The 24,794-nt window shown below is 37.2% G+C and overlaps 1 pseudogene; it reads left to right on the forward strand.

Annotated features, from left to right (window-relative positions):
* The window catches only part of LOC104415582, a 106,458-nt pseudogene that overhangs the window by 49,043 nt on the left and 32,621 nt on the right, over positions 1-24,794 (forward strand).

Below are 24,794 nucleotides of genomic sequence, written 5' to 3' on the forward strand. Positions count from 1 at the left end.
TCAATTCAATCCTTTTTTTTTGCCAATTCAATTCTAAAATTTTTGTAATTGTGTCAATTTAATCAATCTTGGAAAATTTAGCTAGCTGATGCTAACATGGATTACGGTCATCCGATGAGCGCTAAAGTGACATTTTAAAATAATTTTTTAATGTCTTTCAATTTTCATTATTTTTTAAAAAGTTTGAAAAATTACAAATATAATAAAAAAGTTCAAATTTTTTAAAAATATTAAAAATTTGCACATCAGCATTCGTCGGACGATCGTCGTCCATATCAGCACTAGCTAGCCAAATTTGGATGGATGGACTAAATTGACACGATTACCAAAAGGTTTATGACTGAATTGACAAAAAAAAACTTTAGTAGTGTGTTAGCACAATCGCAATAGGTTTAAGACTTTTTTGATAATTTTTCCACAATAGATGGGACTCTTAAATTAATCTACACTTATCATATTAGGAGAAAAAATTTAAATGACCGTCCTATTATCAATGGAATATGTTGACTTAATGCTAGAGGTATTCAAGCAGTAGTAACATGGAATGCAAAAATAATTATGCAAAAGATATTACAAAATGATCCCTCTATTATTGTTGATGTTTAATTTTGGTTCTCCTATTTTATCTTACGATCATTTAGTCCTTACCTAACTTTCGATCTCGGTTTCAAATATTGCTTTTGCGCACGCTATAGCGAATTTGTCATGACTATTGCCCATTTATGGTGGAATAAACATTTTATGGAAGACAATATAACCTAGATTTGTAACACTTCTCTCAGCTAAAATGGACTAAATTTTTTTAAAGTAATACTTAGGGTGATCATTTAGTAAGAGTTGCTGCCAGGTCATCAATTCTAAAGACACCAAAACATTGATATCGGGTCAAGGTTTCCCTGAAAGCCACGTGTCATCTTTTCATTGGTTGTGTGCCTTGCTAATGAACGTTAAAAGATTACTCACCACAACACAACCAAATTGTGAGGCCAGCTTTTGTAAACGTAACGAACGGGGAGGGCGCCAGGTTTAATCTCCTGGCTCCTTAAGATTTCTTTTATTTATCTATTAACTTTTCTAATCTCATATATATATATTTACAAATACATGAATAATTATGCTATACACACCTATTTATAATTAGACTATTGCATTTTGCATATGTAACTAGTATTTGGCAATAAATCTATACTGAAAAAAGTTCATTATAATATGACAATATTATCTTGTCTATCTTTTGTTGATGCTCGGCTGAGAGTTTGATGGAGAAAATTGCCAAAAAAGTCCTAAATTTATTGTATTTTTGTTAATTCAATCTTAAACTTTTTAATAGTGCCAATTAAGTGTTAAATCTTTTCGCATTTTGCCAATTAAGCCTATCCGATCAATTTTAACCAGAAATCATTGACGTGAAAGTCGATCATTTTACATGACGTAGTCGGCGCTTATGTGGATAGTTTCTAATGATAATTTTTTTTTTAATTTTTATTTATTTATTTTGTGATTTACGTGTCAAAGCAACCGGTTTCTCTTCAATGCTCACTTAATACTTGCTGTCAACATTTGGACTGAAAAATGAATTTTGTTTTATGTGGGATTAGTTTATAGATCAAATAAATCACAAAAAAAAAAAGGTACAACGACCAACATTAAATAGCGACAATATATAACAAGGATCATTCTAATTACTCCTAATATTATCCTTCTGAAAAAGAATTGACAAGGGTTTTTGTGTTATTGGGAATTGGGCGTCAAATTGATATAATGTGCATTACAAAATCCAATTATTACTCATAACACTATGATGTATGAACTACTTACGTGGCCTGCGCTTTGCATGGACATGTATTTATTGATAAATGCATTTTGACATGTATTTATTCTTCTTTTTGTTATTAGTGTCACCAATTTTGACGTCATGTTATCTGGACTTGTTATCAATCGGGCATAGTAAATACCAAGTAAAAATAATCGTCAAATCAGACATTAGAAATATGGCTGAAAGTTTAAGCTTAAAATTTAGGTGAAAAAGACCTATAATAGAAATTTTTGGTACTCGTACAATTAAAAAATCAGGAAAGAAGACTTTTTTTTTTGGTCAGAGAAAAGAAGACTTTGAATACATTTAGCTTCATCACAATTTCATTTTTATTGTTTAATAGTATATGGATTTCTTTATTTTGTGTTATATTTTTCAAATGATATTCTCTATAAATTTTAATGGCTAAGTGAAAACTGGACGTCATCTCTTCCTATTCATTATTTAAATTCTGTTTGGATTGTAAGATTGAGAACGTAAGACTTAAGTTGTTGAACAATAAAATGTCAAATTAAAGCTTATGATGTGGATCTTGTCAAAAATCATTTTTGTTGTTTACTTTCTTATAAATATATCTATTTTAACATATATAAGCTATTTTAAATAAGTGGATTTCCAAATTCGCACGAATCCTGTTTCGAGTATGGACGGATGTGGATATTTAATTTGTACTCTCTATTTGATAGACGATAGAACTACAAAGACTTCTAACTTGCACACATTTTGAGCTGTGGACATTCTCGATGGGTAAATCACCAAAAAGTGATAAATTTATTACAATTATGCCATTTTAGTTATAAGCTTTTTTTTTTTTTTTTTGACAATTTAGTTTTAAACCTTTTTCATTTATAACAATTCAGTCAATTCGACCAATTTTAGCTTGTTGGCGTTATTTTTATATTTTTTTCTTTTCTTTTTTACCCCATAATGGCCTATAAGGATCGTAGCCCTCTCTTGCGGCCCCCAAGCCTTGCATCCTATGTAGCACCGACACGAGACGCGCACTACATGACACAAGACTGCATGACATGCCGATACGTCATTTCTAAAAAAATAAAGAATTTCTACACATTTCGATATGTTTTATATTAAATATATTTTTATATATAAATGTACAAATAAATAAATAATAATAAAAAGAGCATTGGATTAATTTACACTAAAAAAATTAATCCAACATTTATTAATATTATTCATTATTTTAATTTAACAAATTTAACTACATTCCATTGCAATAATCCATAAAACTTGGAGGGGAAAAAGGCAATCCACATTCCACTATTAAGTTTAGGGATATGTGCATTACAAGTCTTAAAACTTGTTGAAAAAGTGCAATTGAATTCTAAAACTTATCAAATTAGTGCAATCGAGTCCTTCCATTAACACTGCAATTTGTTTAACTGAAAATTTTGAAGTAGTATTTTAAAATTTATTTATTTATCCTACATTGGCATTTTTATTATTTTTTATTTAAATCTTATTTTAAAGAATAGCGAAAAAACTTTTTAAAAAGCCAAAAAAATTCTAAAATGAAAAAAGAGGAGGCGGGGTTGTGATTTGCTTGGTTGGGTAGGCCGCTCATTGTTGCGCTGCAACCATCGGAGGATTGGTGACCTAGGCGGCGATGGGGGCAACTTGTGACAGTGGGGGCGACCTTCGCTGGCCTAGGCGAGGCTTGGGTGAGGCTCAACCAAATTTGGGCAACGACGGCCCTCGTTTATGGCCAACAAGCCTCCCCACCCCTAGGCAAGAGCCGATGACCCTCACTAGGCCTGAGCGAGGGCATGTAGTCACCCAAATTTGGGTGGAGCCTCACCAAGGCCTCGAGTGAGGCTCACCCAAGTCTGGGCTTAGCAAGGGCCTACCCCCCTTCGCCAACTAGGGCTGGCAAGGTCGTCGCCCCTACCCTCGACGGTGGCGGTGATGCCCAATCTACCATTTTTTTTGTTTTTTCATATATTTACATTTTGACTCATCAAGTATTGAAAATTTTTAAAATTAACTCCGTGCGTATCAAAATCATTTGTCAAAATTTCAGACTCATGTATCAGAGTGTGTCGAGAAGAGTTGACTACATGTTGGATTTTTGGACATTTGTTGACTACGTGCCGAAGCGTGTTGAACACGTGTAGAAATGTCACACAACATGAAAACTCCTGGAGAGTGTCGATACTTCTTAGCTTGCATCTAGATTGAGAGAGAAATGGTATTGACCTTCAGGCAAAACACAAGATATTACCTCAAAGACCAACTTGGCATTATCGTCACCAAGAAGCAAAGTCACATTCCTATAAAGGGAAAAAAAAGAAAAAAGAAAAAAGAAGGAGGAAGTCCATGAAAAGACGGGTTCAAGCTAAATTTTTATCCGTCACCAGCAATTCGGCAAGAACCAGGCCAACTAAGTGAAAGTCTTAAGTTCTGCAATTCACCTGGATCTTTTCTCCATTTTCTCAACGCAACGATCAATTAAAAAAAAATATTCACAAATTTACCAATCAAATGTGGCTTTCGTTTAACAAAATCATTCACTGAGTCGATAATAATCATAGTATGCAAAAGGAAAAAAAAAACCCACATAAATCATCGCAATCCGGAGGAAACAACGTATATAGAGGGATGAAGGATTACCCGAATTCAGCCAGAGGAGAATCGAGAGCTATGCAGCGGCAGCAGGTGAGAGATCAGACAGGACGTGAACGTGGATAGAGGATTTTTTTGGGGTCGGATCTTAAATCCGAGTCCTCCATGCAACAGATCCGATCCTCGATGCAGCGGGCCGGTCCAGGCCCAAAAGTGCCTGCTTCATGGGAACGTTGAGAACAATGAGGCCCATACTGGGGAAATTATAATTATGGCACGTGCAATTTAATCGATTATCCATGAGCGAGTGCCAGTTTATTACTACCGTAGAGAAACAAATCCAACGAGGATTCCAACTTTTTATAACCAAAAAAAAAAAAAAAACTTGATGTGATGCTTACGTCTGTCGGTTATATAATGGTGACATACTATGACAAAATGGACAAAATTGTAATTTAAAACTAGTTAAGATATAATCCTCCAATTATCTTACTTACAAGCGTTGAATATAATCTTACAATCATTTCAAAAAAAAATTCCTGTATTAATTTTATTTTTATATTTACTCTCTCCACGCATTTAAATATTTTCTTCACACGCATGCGTGGACTCTTTTTATTCTAGGAGAATAAAGCAAATTGTTTACATGGATCTAAAAAACTAAATCACAATTGGTTAGATTCGTGAATATTTTCATGTGAAGCAAATTGTTGTTTGGCCATGGACCATGGATGAGTATCTAGTGACATCTCGAGTGATGAATGAATGAAATTATCAAATAATTTTGTTAAACTAGTCTCAAAAGCACATAGGTAGTGGTGAAAATTATATGAGGAAAAAGGTATAAATTATATCAAACTAACAAGGCGTGAATCCGAAATGAAAGAATAATGAATGAGGGTATGCGATTCTTTTTTATATACTCTCATTTCCCCTGTTCTCTCTGGCCTAAAGGGAAAACTTGCCCTGTTTCTCTAATTTCACCATTTCTTAGTTCTGGTTAATGGTAATGCAACTTCATGAGCTTTATCTTATCAATGCAACTCAATCCAAAGTAGAAGTAATGGACCTAAATGCACTTGGAATTTAAACTGAAACTAGTACTCTAGCAAAATGATTAAAACTGCCTTATAGGGAAGGGGCTGGTGGAAAATTTCCCGAGATATGCTTAAACTAGCTCAAAATACTCATAGAGCGCGTTTGGTAATGATTTTGTTCTTGGGAATAATTTTTTATCGGGAATAATTTTTTATATTTCTGTTTCCAGGAACAATTTCTAAGTAAAAGAACGTGTTTGGTAATTGTATAAAATTTATATTCCTAGGATAGAAATGCGTTTGGTAGAATTGTATAATTTGTTGTTTCTTTTAATTTTTAATATTTTTTAATATTTTAAATATTTTTTCTATTTTCTTTTCTTTCATTCTTCCTCTTTTATGACCGGTCGTTGGCCATGGCAGCGGCCATCGATCGGCAAAGCGAGGTCCAACAAGCTTGTTGGAGCCTCGCCAAGCTAGGGCGAGCTCACCGAAGGCTTGTGCGGCCACGGCGAGGCTCAACCTCGCCTAGGTGGCGCGAGGTCGGCCTCACCTAGCCCGGCGAGGCGAGCCTTACATCGACCGGCGAGGCTCGGTCTTGCCTTGGGTAGGCAAGCTCGAGCTTGCCCAAATCTAATGAGGCTCAAATCGATGAGCCTCGCCATGGCTCAGCGTTGTGGGGGGCCGGTGACGCTTTGGCGAGGTCGCTAGCCCTTGTTGGCCATGGCCGAGGTCAGCAATCGGCCAAAAGGAAGAAGAATGAAAGGAAAATGAAGAAGATAAAAGAGAAAAGAGAAGAGAAAATAAGAGAAAAGAAAAAATTGTTCCCGGAAATAAGAAACTATTTTTTCTATTTCTTGTTTCTATTCCAAATCTATTCTCGAGAACAAAAATATAAATTTTTTATTCTCGGAAACAAAAATTTTACTAAACTTGTTTCTATTCTTTTTTCGTATTCTTTTTTTCGTTCTCTTGAACAAAAGAATATAAATAGTTGTTCTGGGGGAGCAGAAATTGTTTTTGCCAAACAGGCCCTTCGCTGGAGAGGACTTTGCATTATAACAAATTCTAATCATCATCTTAATTTATTCTACTATGTTATGTAAAGGGTGTTCAAGGTAATAATATAACATGAGGTTCACATCTGACCAAGCATTGGAAGGTTATTGAGCAAATCAAATTCATATAAAAAAAAATATCACGACATCAAAAAAGCCATAAACCATCGCCCAATTAATCCTTCAGTTCGTGATGAACACGAATGTGGCTACCAACATTAGAATGTAGGCAAAAAAAAAAAAAAATTGGCCAAGGCAAGTCACCATGCAGAATGCACATCAGGAGACTGCATGTGACACATCCAAGAGCAACGGTGGTCATAGCAAAGGCAAGTCAAAAACTTGGGTCAATGTCTTGCCTTCCCATCCTCAAGATTAATTTTTGTCGGATGATTTTGATTGCTTGGTGTAGTGGAAATGTTGGCCGGACATATAGAGGTATGCCTATCCCTAATGAGCTAACGCAAAGCATTCTCGAGGGTATCAAGATCTTCATTAACTTGAGCCACATGATCTAACACATCCTTGAAATAAAAATCGACAAATCACTTGTTAGACAATCATTTTTCACATAAGCTCAAACAATAAGGATCAAGAATAAGCATATTGATAGATTAACAAAGAACATATAAGCAACTCATACTTGTACCATGGTTTCAGATTGAAACAATAAAAAGGACGGGGTCATCTAATTTACGTAGACTATAGATTGTTTCCTAATGAAACAGTAACGCAATGAAATACACACAAAAACATGATAAGAGATGGGAAGTTCTTTTTAACGAAAGGAAATGAAGACAGCACTCGCAGTCCTCCACACTCACCTTCTTTCCAACATCTTGATTTTCAAAAAAGACATGGCAGTTAATATGAATTTCACTTTCCTCAGACAAATTCAGCTGTTCTAATGGTATGCATACTTGAGAGGGTTTATTCCTGGTGTGAGTCCTACCGTATTCAATTACTGAGTTGATATCACTAAAATTTACCCATTCGCACAGTAAAAGGGGTGATGACTACAGGAGGCATTCTTACTTTTCTGACAGAATTACACCCACTGAGCATACCCTCACACGAGCACAAGCCAACATGCTCTGTTGTTAGAGTCTGGTCATATGAGTAGCGAGAACAAAAACCTGGATCAATTAGCAAAATAAAAGAAGACAAAATCTGGGTGGTACGACATAACTACCCTAATCCAGGATATGCGAGAAACGCGCCATTTTACATCCCCACCAGATATGGCTTTAAGTACATGCTCTGTTCTGAGAAGAGCCCATTTATGCTCTTTAGAGTCGAGTCATCATGAGCATCGAGAACAAAAACCTGTCTCAAGCCTCAATCGACAAAAATTAAAAAAATGGAGGAAAAAATCTGCATGTACAAAGTGGTGTTCTGATCCGACTCTCCCAATCTAAGGCAAAGAACAAGCCATTTCAACAGTATTGGGCTCTTAAGTATTGAACAGTATGAGTTCAGAAGGCATCAACAAGTTCTCCTGATTTACTTGCTGGTTTTTTCCTTAAACAGCGTTAACGTGAAATGGAATATACACAGCGAACATGACCAAAGATAAGAAGAGGAAAGGATATCAAGATTTTGGCATTATTTTACTTGCAATCCTCCAACTTACAGACGGAGGCTGGGCTGGTTAAGATTATGTTTGAGGTGGATGAAGCTTACCTCCGACTGCCAAGATCAGCTGGATTATCGTTCGCCATTAACCTTCCAAATTTGCCTCGCTAATCTCTTCCTTGCTTGGCTGAAAATGAGAATAGGGTGGGGCTGTCGCAGACCTTGACTATGAAATGTTCCACGAGTGAGCTCTTCTTATTAAAAAACGGAGAACATCGAATTTATGACCTCTGCAAGAGCACTTCATGAGTCATGGAGTGCACTTGGAGATTTCATCAGTTCGATTTTCTGAGTTTTTTAACAAGAAAAGTTCACTCATTCCCTGAGATGTTCTAATGGGCGAGTTTTCTAAATAAGCCCACCTTAACCTGTTTTAACCATGGACTGAGATTATAATATGGATCATATGGCACGGTTATGCAATGTTGCTCACTATGCAGTAATCACAAAAGCAAAGTTAAGTGTCACTTACAAGCACATGAACAAACATTCCTCCTCTTCCCAACTTTAGCTATAGATTAGATTGACTTAAAGGTTTACTTTCATATTTGTGAAACTTTGAGTAGAATGGCCATGTAAAGGCTTTGTCTAAATAGAAGATAAATAGAAAACTGATAAATTTAGCAATTTTTCGAATAGAAATTCCAAGAGCACTAGCGGGTTTCAACACGATTCTATAAGATGCTAGTCAGAAGAAGAACGAGACAACAACCCTCTTGCGCGCTGCATCACTAGAAGTCCCCTGAGCTGCAAGAACTGGGCCGGCTTTCACGGGCACAAGTACATTGCATTTTGAGAGTGTTCGATTTAGTTTTAGCACCATTCAATCATAAAAAAAGATCACAAGTGATTCGCCACCAAGTCAAGTTTTATTTTTCTTTTTAGGGCAGCGACATCTTGAATTAGCTCCCTCGATCAAATTTAGTTAGATTCTTCTTAATCCACCAAAAACACGAACAATCATGTGGGGGCCAAATGACTTGCACAGGATTCTTCCATTAAGCTTATCGTCCCCGAAGGTGGCTTCCTGGAGTGCTTTTATAAAAAACGAAGCACGGGATAAAGCTAAATGCGCCTCAAAAAGCACCGGTTCGAAAGTTGCGAATGATGTAAAAATTCAAGACGGGCGCATCACGAAGAGGGAAGAAAACAAGGAAAGAAGCATAGAAAATTCAAAAACATGCGTGGTTGCATGACATCGGGCGTTAGCGTTTCCCTATGCGGGCTCGTATGTGTCGCGTCTGCATTTGCGCAGGAACATCACGAATCGAATGTAACAGCTGCCCCTAATGTCCGATCTTGCTTTCTCGGTCAAATTAGTCATGCGAATTTATTAAGTTAAAAATGTTACATTATCCGTCTCTCTTTTGCAACTGGAATCCAATTCAGGGGCACTAATCGATATAAAGCTCGATTTAACGCCCTGAAATTTCCATTGCACAGTGATCGTTAGTTGGTCAAATATCGCGCACCGACACGGGCCTTATCTCTTTTTGCTTCAGCGACCGAAGGCGTCGTATCTTCAAGTCGGAGACGGATGGGGTCTTCATCCTGCAAAGCATCGCATCGTAGAAAAAAGCTTCAATCTCCAAGAAGCAACAATTCCGCAAGGGATAGGGGTGATTATAATTTGGGTTGGGCTGATCCAGCATCTAACCTAGAGACCAACCCACATAGTGTTGGTCCTTAATTATTGGTCCTTAACTTTTGGGAGCGGGGACCAACTCTATGGATTCGATCCGGTTGTAGGGTCAACTCGGGACTAATTGATTAATTTTTATTTCATTTTTTGTATTCTTTAAAAGGACAAATATATTCTTTTAAATGACATATCTATCAACAAGGCGACATTGAGAAATTAAATTTTATATATATATATAAGAGAAATTGACAATAGAAATCTCCATTTATGATTATTTAGCTGCATTCGTGAGGCAAGCTTAGAGAGGTGAGTGATTGTTGGCAGATATGCCAAAGATATGCACAGATTGTGGTGGATATATTCTCATAATTGCAATTGATTATTTTTGTATCAATCTAGGATTAGATCTGATGTACTTTCCTTTTATTAAACATCCTCAGTACATTATTTAATCCTCTTTGTACATTGAAACAATTAATGAAGTGCACATAATACATTACTCTCTATTCTCTCTATTCTACTTGCTTTCACTCTATTTTCTTACATGGTATCAGAGCGAGGTTTCTTCTTCTTCTGACTTCCGCACTTCTTGATTGCCCTCCGAACGTTTCTTGTCTTTGTTGTTGTAGGAACACTAAACCTGCACAACAAGATTAGCACTCCGGTGTAGGAATCAGTATTTAAGCACTTCAAAATCATAAATATTTCCTTACCGTTTTTTGCTTTCTTACCAACATCATGGTTAAGGAAGATTCATCGATTTCTGGAGAAAAAATCTCAGAAGAGTCATCTGTGCAACAAGAACAGCCGAACTAGGGACAGCCCATCGCAAGCCAGGCCACTTCGGGACAACTGATTGCAGCCCAGCATGCTTCAGGGCAATCCATCCAGTGGCTCCCTATTCAGATGCCACCCGACCCATGGATCTACGGGCCCACCCAGCCAAATCCATGGTCGATGGGTCAAGGTGTCGGAGAGCCAGTTCAGCCCAGTGGAGGCTCACCAACCACTTTCGAGGCAAGCCAAACCACTGGGCCAAACCCAACGAATACATATTATTTTCAACCGGGTATTTCGGGTCCGGGGCTAAATCCCAACCCGGTTTCTTGCCGTACCTGTTCGTCGCCGCCAGCGGTCGACCGAAGCCTGGTGATCCGATCTACACGGCGACGGGCGACGGACCGGAGCTACGGCTCATCACTCAACAAATGTTAGGCCCCGACAACTACTCAAGCTGGTCCGTGGAGTTCTGGCGAGCGTTGGTCACGAAAGACAAAGAAGTTTTTATTGATGGTACTTTACCGATCCCTTCGGATGAACGTATGGCGCGACTGTGGAGGAAGTGCAATCAGTTAGTCCGAACATGGATCGGCAACTGCATTACCTCCGAAGTCGCTGCCGGACTCCCACCGACGGAAGATTCGAGAAAAATGTGGGACAATATCACGGAGATGTATGGAAAATTAGATAGGGTTAAGATTTTTACCTTGACCCAACAACTCTCGGATCTAAAACAGGGCAACATGAGCATCGCCGTGGTTTACAACAAGCTCTCCGCCTTGTGGAACGAATTGGAGGCAGTCGAGGAGAAGTTAGAGGGCCCAGATCTTACCTTACAGCAATACCGCGCCATTCGAGAGAGGGAAAAGATCACCAGATTTTTGCTGATCTTGAACGAGTCTTACCAGAATTTCCAATCTCAAATCTTGGTGATGGAACCCATGCCGACTCTTGGCCGGATCTATCAGCTCGCCGTCCAAGAAGAAAGCCAGCGTCTTGTTGGCTCCGATCTGCACAAATCCGGCAACGGGATGGCACTCGCAGCTCATGCAAGTCATGGAGGAGCCATGACCAAAGAGTACGAAGGAGGATGGGCGTCGCAAATCTGGTTTGCAGGAGCAAACCCTAAATCCTTCAAGAAAGGAACGAACGGTCAGGATCTAATTGTTCGATCCGACGGTTCACGTGGGATCAATCCTTTCGCTCAATCTAACGGCCCACACGGAATCTCTCCAGTAGGATCAGATGGCCCACAACGTTCTTTTTCAACGCATGGATCCAACGGCCCACAGCGCTCCTTTTCCGCGCATGGATCCAACGGCCCAAATGAGGCCGCAATGTCTTCGGTTTTTAAACCATCCAACGGATCATATTTTGCCACGTCATCAAAGAACAATGGGCAAAATTTTAAAGGAAAATGTAAGTTATACTGCGATTATTGCAAATGTCCACATCATACCTTAGATGCTTTTCGTGATTGGTCATTGCACCAAATGGATGTTTACAATGCCTTCCTCCATGGTGACTTCGATGAGGAAATTTATATGGACATTCCACCGGGATTACGGAGACAGGGGGAGTCTAAGGTATGTCATCTCCGCAAATCCTTATATGGTCTCAAGCAGGCTTCTAGACAGTGGTATGCCAAGTTTACGGATGCGCTTATGGGAGCAGGATTCAAATAGTCCAGACATGATTACGCCTTATTCACATGGACAAAAAGGTATGTCATCTATCTATTTGATGATATATGTTGATGACATACTTATTATGGGAAATGATGAATCCGCTGTAACAAGTCTCAAGAAATATTTGCATTCCACTTTCCATATTAAAGATTTGGAACCACCCAAATACTTCATTGGCATTGAGATAGCTCGTTCAAAGCAAGGAATCTCACTTAGTCAGCGGAAATTTGTGTTAGAAATTATATCTGAAGCAGGTCTATCAGGATGCAAACCAGCAGTTATTCCTATTGAGCAGAATGTCAAATTGACCACTGTTGATTATGATGTGAGTCTACAATCTACTGAGGATGATTTGTTACTCAAAGACCCATTAAGCTATCAAAGACTGGTTGGGAAACTTATTTATCTCACTATGACTAGACCAGATATATGTTATGCGGTTCAAACGCTAAGTCAGTTCATGCATAGCCCCAAACAGTCTCATATGAATGCCGCATTAAAAGTTGTGAAATATCTGAAGAAATGCCCAGGACTTGGGATTCTTCTTTCTCGTGATTGCAACATGGAAATGATGGCTTACTGTGATGCTGATTATGCGACTTGTCCTATGAGTCGAAGATCTATCACTGGTTTCTGCATCAAACTTGGAGAATCCTTACTTTCATGGAAAACAAAGAAACAGTCCACTGTCTCTCTGTCATCAGCTGAAGCTAAGTATCGATCCATGGCCAAGACCGTATGTGAGGTAGTTTGGTTACGAGGCTTACTTCTGGATCTCGGAGTACAAGTCAAGGGATCAACCTTACTGTTCTGTGATAATGATTCTGCACTTAAACTTGTGGCAAATCCAATAGTACATGAAAGAACAAAACACATAGAGGTTGATTGTCACTTTACTAGAGAGAAGATTCAAGAAGGGATAATCAAAACAAGAGGAATTGGGACTACCGAACAACCTGCAGATATATTCACCAAGCCTTTATGTCAACGGCAACATGCATATCTCCTAAGCAAGCTAGGTGTCTTAGACATATACAAGCCACCAGCTTGAGGGGGAGTGTTGGAAGATATGCAGAAGATATGCACATATTGTGATGGATATATTCTCCAAATTGTAATTGATTATTTTTGTATCAATCTAGGATTAGATTTGATGTACTTTCCTTTTATTAAGCATCCTCTGTACATTATTTAATCCTCTTTGTACATTGAAACAATTAATGAAGTGCACAGAATACATTACTCTCTATTCTCTCTATTCTACTTGCTTTCACTCTATTTTCTTACCGTGATTTCATCAGCTGAGCTATGCTTATGAGGCAAGCGGCGAGCGAAGCGAATGAAGAGGGTTTCTATTTTTTTTTTCTTTTATGGGTTGAATCTAGGCTGGTTTCTACTTTCTAATCTAAATGGCAAATTCGCATAAGAAAAAATAGAGGTAGAAGTGCAAAGATTAATATTTATTAATATATACACATAATTATATTATTTGTGTGTCTATATATATATCGGGTTAGTCTAGGTTGAACACTAAAGTCTTAGATCAAAGATCAACTCGTACAATGTAGGTCCAAGAGTCTCAAGACTAAGGACCGGCCCGATCCTCTTGGTAACTAGAATAGGACTAACCAAATTGAGCCAGTCCAGGGTCGATCCAAGGTTGAATTTGGACCAACACTCACCCTTAGCCGGGGGTCGATATGGGTGAATGAGTTTCCTACTTTAAAGAGGGTGAGAGCAGCTCTGATCATTGTACTCTTTTTTTTTGTTTTTTGGTTCTAATCATTGTACTTGAGGAGTGATAAATGTCTGAAAAGAATAATAGAAATTTATTTCAAGATATTTTATTGAAATTATTATTCATTTTATTGTTCTAATACATTTGAAGATACATTTATTCTTATTTATTTGTAAATTTAAGTTCAACAAACGATATAAGTTTGCAAATTACAAATCACCAAAACAATACTAAGAGTGCGTTTTTGGTAACATTTCCATTCCGGAGAACAATTTCTTTTCATAAATAGTATTTTTCTATTCATATTCCCTGGAATAATTTCTAAGTAAAATAATGCATTTGATAACTATACAAAATTTATATTTTTCGAATATAAAAAGAATAGAAATGTGTTTGCAACGACCCAATTTTTTTATTCTTTTAATTTTTAATATATTTTTTTTTTTTTTTTTTTTCTTCTTGCTCACTGCCGACGGTGGCTACTAGTTGGGGGGTGGTGGATGGTGGGGGCCAAAGGGCAGTGAGAAATAAAAAGAAAAGAAAAAAAAAGGAAAAAACTTATTTCTAGAAATTATTTTCGAGAACAAAAAGTTACTTTTTTCTATTTCTTATTATTCCAAATCTATTCCTAGTTATTTTTTTTATTCTGGAGAATAGAAAAATTAATTAACGTTATCAGATAGATTTTTATTCTTTTTGGTTTTTGGGGAGTAAAAAAAAAAAAACAAAGAAACTGGAACATTAACAAACATACTCTAACTGATATGAGCCATGTAAGATGGGATGGTTTAAAAGGTCTAGTTACCCCTTTTACCAAAGAAGTTGCTCTCTCTATGTTTTTTTTTCCTTTGTTTATTGAATTGCTTATTATTCATCTATTTATTTTTTGTTGTCCTTTTTGTTATTATTCAACTATGCCTCTTTAAAAATTAGCTCAATAATTAAAACAATACCTAGATTTTATCGACATGTGGTGAAATGAGAATGTAAATGGACTTGATGTAAAAATAATAATTTAGAGACATTAATTGTGAACCCTCACCTTTTTGATCTCACTTGATGCACTTTTGAGCTGCTCACCATGATGATTAGTCTTTTTATATTTATTATTATTTGATTTTTTTTTTTTTTTTTTTGTTTTTTGTTTTTTGTTTATTATTGGGGAATCTGATGGAGATGGAATAGGTTTTTCATATAAATATGAAAAATTCACTCCATGGACCTCCGATGGAGATGGAATAGATTTTTCACATAAATATTGAAAGCTCACTCCGTGGACGTCCAACGTGTGGTTTTTCATATTTATGCCATGGACCTAGGAATATGCACTTTGAATGCTACTATATGCTATAGAAATGAGGTTGTGGAAAATGAATTACGAGGATTTGATTTTCCTGATAAAATAAAAGAAGATAGCACTCTTAATTATTCAAAACTTAATTGAATCATATCTATTGACATCCTCTGCAGTAGATTTTAACCTTGGAGGTCAATGGAGTGAGTATTCTAACCCGTTGGCCATGGTGAATGGTTGTTCTTTTTTTCCTTCTTCTTTTTTTTTTTTTTTTTTTTTTTTTTGCGTAGTTATTGTGCATTCTTGTTAGAAAGTTTAATTTTTTTTCCTTGTTATTTGACCCTTGACCCCACCAAAAAAAATATATTTTTACTATCCATGACCCATGAGAACTCATATTATGTTTTGATAAAATTCATCACAATTTTATTCATTTTTTATAACTCAAAATATTCAAACAGGACAGATTAAACCTGATCAATTAACGCCATTATATTAATATGCCCTTAGAAAAAACAGGTCATCCCTACGTACAAAGCCCATGTAGGTTATACTTCTGTAACGATCCACCGACTCATTAGCCATGATTTACACCAGAAGCATGAATTTATACCAGGCGTCAGATATCTTTTTGAAATTAAACTTGCAATTCTGGATGTGTTCATGTGAGTATATGGAAATATAAGAAAAATGCATGATGTTCAATTTAGAATCATATCTTGATGACTTTAGCTATTAGGAAAATTGTTGTCTTTATCATGCCTAAAGAGTTCAAATCCTTACTTTTCATATTTCACGTGCGAGATCTAATTTAAATATGAGGAAAGTATCTCGACATATTTCGTGTTGAAAGTACCTTAGGGTGTGTTTGGTAATCATTTTGTTCCAGGGAACAATTTTTTATAAGAAATGATTTTTTCTATTTTTGTTCTCGGGAATAATTTCGAGTAAAAGAACGCATTTGGTAATTTACCAAAATTTTTATTCTCAGGATAGAAATACGTTTGGTAAAATTCTTAAAATTTTTAATTCTTTTATTATTATTTCTTATTTTTTCCTTTTTTTTTCTTTTTTCTTTTTCTTTTTCTCTTTGGCTAGTCGCTGGCCACCGCCGAGGCGGCGACCGGGCCGGGCGACGTTCGGCGTGCTCACCGGAGCCTTGCTAGGCCAAGGCGAGGCTCGGCAAGCTCGTTGGAGGCTAGCCTGCCCCAGCAAGGCTCGGCCTCACCCAGGTGGCGCGAGGTTAGCCTCGCCCTAGCCTGGTGAGGCTGGCCTCATGCCGGCTAAGGAGGCCGAGCCTCACCGTGGCTCGGTGTCTCAGGGGGCCGGCGACCTGCAAAAGGAAGAAGAATAAGAAGAAAAGAGAAAAAAAAGAAGAGAGAGAAAAATTGGTTCTAAAAATTATTCCCGAGAACAATAAGCTACTTGTTTCCACTTCTTATTTGTGTTCTAAATCTATTCCCGAGAACAAAAAAATAGGCGTTTTGTTCCCGAGAACAAAAGTTCTATCAAACATGTTCTATTCTTTTTTTTTTTTGGTTCTCTAGAACAAATTAATAGAAATTTTTGTTCTGGAGAACATAAATTGTTTTTAACAAACAGGCCCTTAGAAATGGCGCGTATGGTGCTTGATACACAGCGAAGTAGCTTATTGATTTTAATTCATAGATACGAAGCAGGTTCAAATTTCAAATTGCTAGAATGTATAATTAGCATCTTGATTCCACAGAGGAGTCCTTGCTCTAAGCCATCATGGACATGTACCCATATCAGTCCAGCAAACATTGCCAGAGCACCCATCATGTTTATGTACACTGTAGTTAAAATCGCGCAGCAAAAATTAATTTTAGATATGGGAAGAAAAGATTTAGACTTGGGGTTTTGACTTTTTGTGGGAACAGTTTTATTTTTTTTGTAAAGATGTTTCGTGAGATTTATTTGAATATTTACTTACAGTTTATCACATTGCTGTAATTCAAAATTCAACAAAGTAGTTGTAGTATCCTTAATATTATCTTTTCTTCCTTTAGCTATTCTACTAATGAAATGGATAACTAGTCAGGTGACTTGCAAGTTTACTATTAAGAAGATGCTTAAAGTTTTATATCAGACAAAAATTAATATTGATCTTTGAGAAAAGAGAACAATAATGTATTGGTAATAAAACAGGGTAAAATTACAAATCGATCCCTTTACTGTTGCCGCTATTCAACTTTGGTCATCATATATTATCTTGTGACAAATCGGGTCCATAAACAAATTGGTTCAAGTGCGACATTTCTGCTGTCGCAGAGGGGTGTCAGGGCCCATGCATAACTGAAAAAATGGAGTTCACCCTCTGCAAAGGCCCGTGCTCTTTCGATCACTTGTCTCTCACACGTGGGAAACGACCTTGCTATTCCAGCTTCTCCTTCCTAGGTGAATCAATTTCTTCTTCTCTCCGTCTCTCTCGCCCAAAATTCCGGTGAAAAAGTTTGCGGTCGCCACTGAAATCCATGTCAATCAGTCCTCAGCTTCATCCATCGACTGAAAAGCTAAGGAATTGCTTATTCGTGCCCTGACGAGTGGTGCTTAGTTTAGATGTAGTGTCATGTTAGTTATTGGCTCGTTTTGCTAATCATAGTGTCCTATTGAGAAATTTGAGTCTCCTTCAACCAATTGCCAAGTCACAAAGCTTTGGTGGTGGATTGGAGACAGGAATTTGTTAACCAAGCTTGTGATTAGCCTTGTTGACGATGATTAGAACTTGATGTGCATAAATCTAAGTCAATGAAAGAACATAATATCATTCATAGGGTGATTCAAAGTCATTATACCCTAAGACTAAGGTAATTCACAGCTTTAACCAGCAGATCTATCAGTGCTAATCACAGAAAATGCCTAAAGGTTAAACCATAGGAAAAAGCCTACAAATAACATTCTATGGGTGCCGTTATTCAATCTTGGCAATGCTTTCCTGGTTCGTCAGTTACTTTAATGGTGCTGTACGGCGTTTTGCAACACTCAATGAGTGAAAGCACCATTACATTCGCTTGCATAACCCTTACATGGCCATACTTTTTCATAACTTACTTTTCCTTCATCACATTTAATTACTAAACAGCAAACTCTGAGTTCCAAGGTCATGTTTGGCACTTGGCACCATTTGTGCGGATTAATATTGATTTGTCTATAAATATCATCTTCTTATTTGTAGATACCAGATCAAGATTCTGATATTCTTATAAAACCTCCCATCTTTTTTTTTTTTTTTTTTTTTTTTTTTTCACACACTCAATTTATCAAGATTTGCCTATCAATTGATTACCTTCAAGAGAAACCTCTTTGATATATTTATGGCATCTGGCACTAAGGTTCATGCAACCTTCTTTTGAAGGTACTTTACTAGAATTATTCAACAGTTTATGGTTGTAAGCAACTAACAAAATAATCTGTGCAGGCAGTCTATTCTATCCTTAGAACACCTTTTACAAATATTGATTATTTGAGTGTGCAATTACTAGACATCATTGTGTCAAAAGTTCAATGGACTCCGCAATGCTTCCATGGTAAAGGTCTTGTAGTTGTGTGTATGGTGTTCTGAATTCATTATCTTGGAAATGGTGTATTTGATGGTTAAGATTGCAAATTCGTCGGCATAGATGGAAGTATTAAAGAATTCATTTTTCCCCTTAAAAATAATCTCGCTCCAATTCTATGGAACCAAGCAGAAACGAAGTCTTGAAATTGACGTGTTCACTGAGAGAAAATGACTGCAAAATGTGGTAATAAGCATTGTCGGAGTGTCCAACACGATAAAAACGCTTTTGGGGAGTGTTGATGCTTCTTAGGATATGGCCTCTGTGGACTCGAGAAAGGTGCTTGTGGCCAGGTCCATTAAGGCAGGGCCAAAGTCTTTGGAGCCCAAACCCATGATTTATGGTCCCTAGTGCTTAGGCCCCGATCAATCAAGGTAGGGCCTGAGACCTTGGAGCCTATGCCTAGATCCCCCATTCATAGGGTCAAGCCCATCAATGACAAATAGGGACACCAATGCCCATGCTTGGATCTCTAGCACTTGGGCTCAGGCCCATCGAGCAGGTCAAGGTCCACAAAGGTTGGGTTTGGGATTGTGGTGCCCATGCCTAAATCCTTGATATCCGAGCCTAGGACTTGAGAGTGTTCCACCCTCAGACTCAATGGTCCTGGGCACTAGCGTTGGAACTGAGGGCACAAGCATTGAGGTCAGATTGAACTTTTCTTATTCTATCTCAAAGTATCTATTCACCCGAAACTACTCCACTTCCACTTCCATTTCCACTTTCCGTAAATGAGCCCGGGCTTTTTCCAATTGTTCAATGGCTCCACCGTGTAAATCTTCTAAATTTCAAATAGTGTTCAAGATCTTCGGGTTTGGACCTTGAAGGATCTAGGCCCTGCCTCAATGAGATTGGTATTGGGCGTCAAGCACTTAAGCACTAGCCCTGAGGTCCTGGGCTCAAGTGCTAAGTACTCAAGTCCTATCTTTACTTATATGAGGGCAGAAGTACACCACAAGTCTGCCATAAGCAAGCGCCGGACACTTAAGTGCATAACTTCAAAACGGTACACTTAAGTGCCACTTTTTTTTCGAAAGTGGGACACTTAAGTGTTACCTCCGGCGACCCTTGCCGGAAATCCTACGTGGCAATATTTTATTATTATTTTTTGCCTACGTGGCTCGCTAGGAACTCCAAATCAAAGCATAAAAATTAAAAAAAATATAAAAAAATTAAAAGTTTTAATTTTAAAAAATTTTAAAACTTTTTTTAAAAAAGAAAATTTTAAAAATTTTAATTTTAAAAAATTAAAAAATTTTAAAAAATAAGAAAATTTTAAAAATTTTAATTTTAAAAAATTTTAAAAAAATTTTAAAAAAGAAAATTTTAAAAAATTAAAAATTTTAAAAAATAAGAAAATTTTAAAAATTTTAATTTTAAAAAATTTTAAAAAAAATTTTAAAAAAGAAAATTTTAAAAATTTTAATTTTAAAAAATTAAAAAAAAAATTTAAAAAAATTAATTTTTTTTTAAAATTAAAAAAATTTAAGAAAGTAATAAAATTTAAAAAAAAAAATTTAAAATATTTAAAAAATAATAATAAGAAAATTTAAAAAAATTAAAAAATTAAAAAAGGGGGGAGGCGGCGGCGAGAGGTGGCGGCGGTGAGGGAGCCGGCGGTGGCGGCAAGGGAGCCGCCCCATTCGGCCTCCCACTCCCCACTTTTTATAATTTTTTATAATTTTAATTTTTTAAAAAATTTCTTAATTTTTAAAAAATTTTAAAATTTTCTTAAATTAAAAAAAAATTAAAATTTTCTTAATTTAAAAAAATTTTCTTAATTTTTTAAATTTTTTAAAATTTTCTTAATTTTTTAAAATTTTTAAATTTTTTAAAATTTTTTAAAATTTTTCTTAATTTTTTTAAATTTTTAAATTTTCTTAATTTTTAAATTTTTCTTAATTTTTAAAATTTTTCTTAATTTTTAAAATTTTTCTTAATTTTAAAATTTTTTAAAATTTTTCTTATTTTTTTTAAATTTTTGAATATTTTAAATCTAATTTAATTAATTTATATACTATTATTTACACGTAGATGCGAAACGGCGTCGTTTTTGCATTTTCCGCCACGTCGCGTGCAAAACGACGCCGTTTGGGACCGAGCTCGCCGGAAAGTCGCCACGTCAGCCATTTGGCCGGATTTTCGCCGGAGTGGCACTTAAGTGTCCCATTTTTACTCCGATGATGGCACTTAAGTGTACCATTTTAAAGTTATGGCACTTAAGTGTCGGCGTGCGAGATTATACGCACTCCAGGTGTCCCGCACTCCTTATATGAGAGCAAAAATTACTCCTTCAACTTTGTATTTCTTCCAAATATGCATCAACATACAAAAGGTCGTGTATCTCCCTTTCCTAATGTGATTCCACTTTGTTCTCAAACGGATAAATCTTTCGTTGAGGAATGTGTGGCCGGTTACTTCCCCCTCTCACATATTGCATGCTTCCTTATATCAAACTTAGTGGTTTTCATTTGTGACTTGAAGTTCACATCAAAATAGTGTCTACAATATCGTTGAGGTTGGATAGGAGGATTGAGTTCTGAACCACGCCTAAATCACAATATGGATTGGAAGATTAGTGATTAAATATAACGTGATTCTTTCTCAAATTTTATGAATCAATTCCCTTATGTCTCTCTAGCCAAAGAAGAAAAAATCCTTTGTCTCCAACTTCATTGTATAGCACTAGGATCTTAATTAAGTAGTATCATTATCTTTATCACATCACATGCTTTCTAATACATATTATGTTCGAGGTAATGATAGTACAACACAACGTTCGTGTCTTGGCCAACATTAGCGTGATTCACGTCAATACCAACTTCCCAAAGAGCAAACCATAATATTTGGAAAAACCAAAAACTGTCAGGATTCTCTAATTTGCAATGAATGATTATGGGTTCATCAACTCGAGGATGTGGAGAACGAAAATCGGCCAAGGCATGACATGAAGCAAAATGTACATCAATAGAATACACCTGACACGTCCTAAAACAACAGCAATGCAAGCAGACTTAAGTTGGAACCTTGGGTCCATATCTTGCCCTCCCATCTTGAGGATTAGTAACTGCCCAAAGATTATGAGCACTATGTAGATACACACGATGATTTCTAGGTTAGTGATGGCCAGAATACCTGTGATTCTGATGACACCGATGAAGATCTTTAGCAAGATCTTCTCTAGGAAATGAATTGTAGTAATCCAATCTACATGCTCTGCTCCACGTCATGGAAATAAAATTAAGCTCTGCTCCACGTCATGGAAATAAAATTAGCAAAATCCTTGTTAGTGTAGTCTTTCGGAAAAGCTCAATTGTTGAGCTCTTTCTACATCATATAAGACGACAGTCTTTCAAAAAAGCTCAATTGTTGAGCTCTTTTTGCATCATATAAGATGACAGTCTTTCCAAAAGATTCCAAAACAACCAATTTAATTCGAAAAGGGAATTAATGCGCGGTTTGACACCGAGCTTCTGTTGCAAATCATAGCTATCGGCTAATGAGTATGCGCTACAGGAGTGTAATCCATTTGTTGATCCACTGCTAATTAAGCAAGTGAAAACTCTTCTTTTGGACAAAATGCAACATGAGAGTACTAAAGGGATACCACCTTAGCTCTTGCAAACCTTTTCCAACCCCCTTTAACAACACTTATTCACAAACAAAACCACCCACACAGCACGAAACTACCAGGTAAGGCCCCATGCTTACCGGGTAGAAACAGATTAATGCTACTTGCAGGTCTCATCTTTTCTTAAGAAGAAGCTAATAAGACTTTCACTTAATACGTTGTTCTTGATATGAGTTTCTCTTGAGAAATGAAAGAAAGAGAGTGTATATACAGTCGTGTTCCTTCATCAATGTGACATAATTTTCCCATCCAATAACTTGAGGAGAAGGTTCAGATTCTTTCCAAAGAAAAGGCAGTTGCTATGGCATTTCACTTTTCTCAGACAAATTACCCCAGCCCAAGAAATGCAAGAAACTATTCATTTTACATCCACCAGGTACGCCCCTAAATGAGCCGTTCTGAGTAGAGCCCATTATTTATGCTCTTTGAGAGTCTATCATTATGAACATCGAGAACAAAAACCTGGCTCAATCAACAAATAGCAAAAAAGGAATAGAGGACAAAAAATTATGGGCGGTACAAATTGGTGTTCCAATCCAATTCTCACGATCTAATGAGAGAAACAGGCCATTTTCTACGGGCAATTTCCCATGCGCTCGTAAGTTAAACAGCACAAGTTAAAAGAATTCATGAACTGCTTCGCCTGATTTACGGGATAAGTACACTAATGGTGCCATAAGTTGTGTACGGCACTCACTTTGGTGTCAAAAGTTTCCATCAGATCACTTAAGTGCCAAATCGGAGGAAAAACGCTCACTTTGGTGCCACCGGCGAAAGATTCAGGCCACAGGCAAAAGATTCCGGCCAAAATGATTTTTTTTTCTAAAAAAAAAAAATCGATAGGCCCTTAAATGACGTCGTTTTCGGTCCTCCTTAAGAAAACGACGTCATTTTGCCGTCCTACATGGATGGCTTCATGGAAACGACGCCGTTTAGCTCACATGGGGAAAAATTAGGGTTTCCGCCACTCGGCCACCGTCGTTCGCCCGCCGTCGCTCGGCCACCGTCGCTGCTCGGCCACCGTTGCTGCTCGGCCACCGTCGCTCGGCCACTATTGTAGTTGCTTGACCAGGTGAGCGAGGAGAGACTGAAATTGTTGCAGGAAAAATTGAAGGTGAGGGCGGAGGAGGAGGAGGAAGAAGATGGGTCGAAGGGGCTACTACTGCTGGTGCATTGCTGGTGTCGTTGCTGGTGTGCTGCCGATGCTGTTGCTGGTGCCGTTGCTGGTGTGGGTCTTCGAGGAAGAAGAAGACACGAAGACGAGCCAATCGGCGTCAAAAATTTGGGGATTAGGGTTTCAAAGTTGGGGGAAATATGCCAAACGGCGTCGTTTTGGTGTTTGGATGCTGACTCAACTCTCCGACGAGCCACGTCGGCGTAAAAAATTAATAAAAAAAGGCCACGTCAGATTTCCGGCCAATTTCGTCGGCGTTGGCACCAAAGTGAGCGTTTTTCAAATTTTTTGGTACTTAAGTGATCCGACGGAAACTTTTGGCACTAAAGTGAGCGCCGTACACAACTTATGGCACCATTAATGTACTTATCCCCCTAATTTACCTAGAGTGCAGGATTTTTCGCTATAAAATGGAATTCACGTGTTGGAATACACTGTGTGACATGATCAGAGGTAGGAACAGGGAAGAAGGTCAAGATTTTGACATGAGTTTCCTCCGGATCCTCCGAACAGGAGAAGGACCACAGAGCTTCACATATAATTAAGGTCGCTGAGGCTTACCTTTACCACCATGGTCAGCTGGATTGTTGCTCTCCATCAACCTTCCGACGTTGCCTTCCCGGAGAGTTGAAGAAGAAGATGAAATGTGGAAACAATGGATTCACCTGGTATGATATGAAGAACTACAGCCGCCAGAGGCCCAGAGGGGCAGCTCCAGCACCAAGAAGGTTAATCCGGTCATTTCAGTGTATTGTTAAAACAAAATTATAAACCCCGTAGCATATCACCGGGACCCAAAAGTCCCAACCTCAACATTTGATAAGGAAGGACCAATATTATACTGTACGAAAACGGACGCTATGTATAGACAATTTTCAGATAATTTTGTATAGAAGCAATATAAAAAAGATTAAAATGTTCACTTACGTAAGTGTTGCATGATATAATCCTCTCTTCGACATGAAAATGATAGTTAATATTTACACCATTAATTGATTAATAAAAAATATACCAATTTAGTTCAAACTCAGAACTGTTTATTATGAGTGCAACAACGTTCGTTTTATTTTAAAATTTTTATTAATTAGAGATCTTGTAAACAATGAAAGTATCATTGAAAAATGGTGCAATCGGATACTTTAT

This window comes from Eucalyptus grandis, chromosome 8, assembly GCF_016545825.1.
Source record: "Eucalyptus grandis isolate ANBG69807.140 chromosome 8, ASM1654582v1, whole genome shotgun sequence".
NCBI lineage: Eukaryota > Viridiplantae > Streptophyta > Magnoliopsida > Myrtales > Myrtaceae > Eucalyptus > Eucalyptus grandis.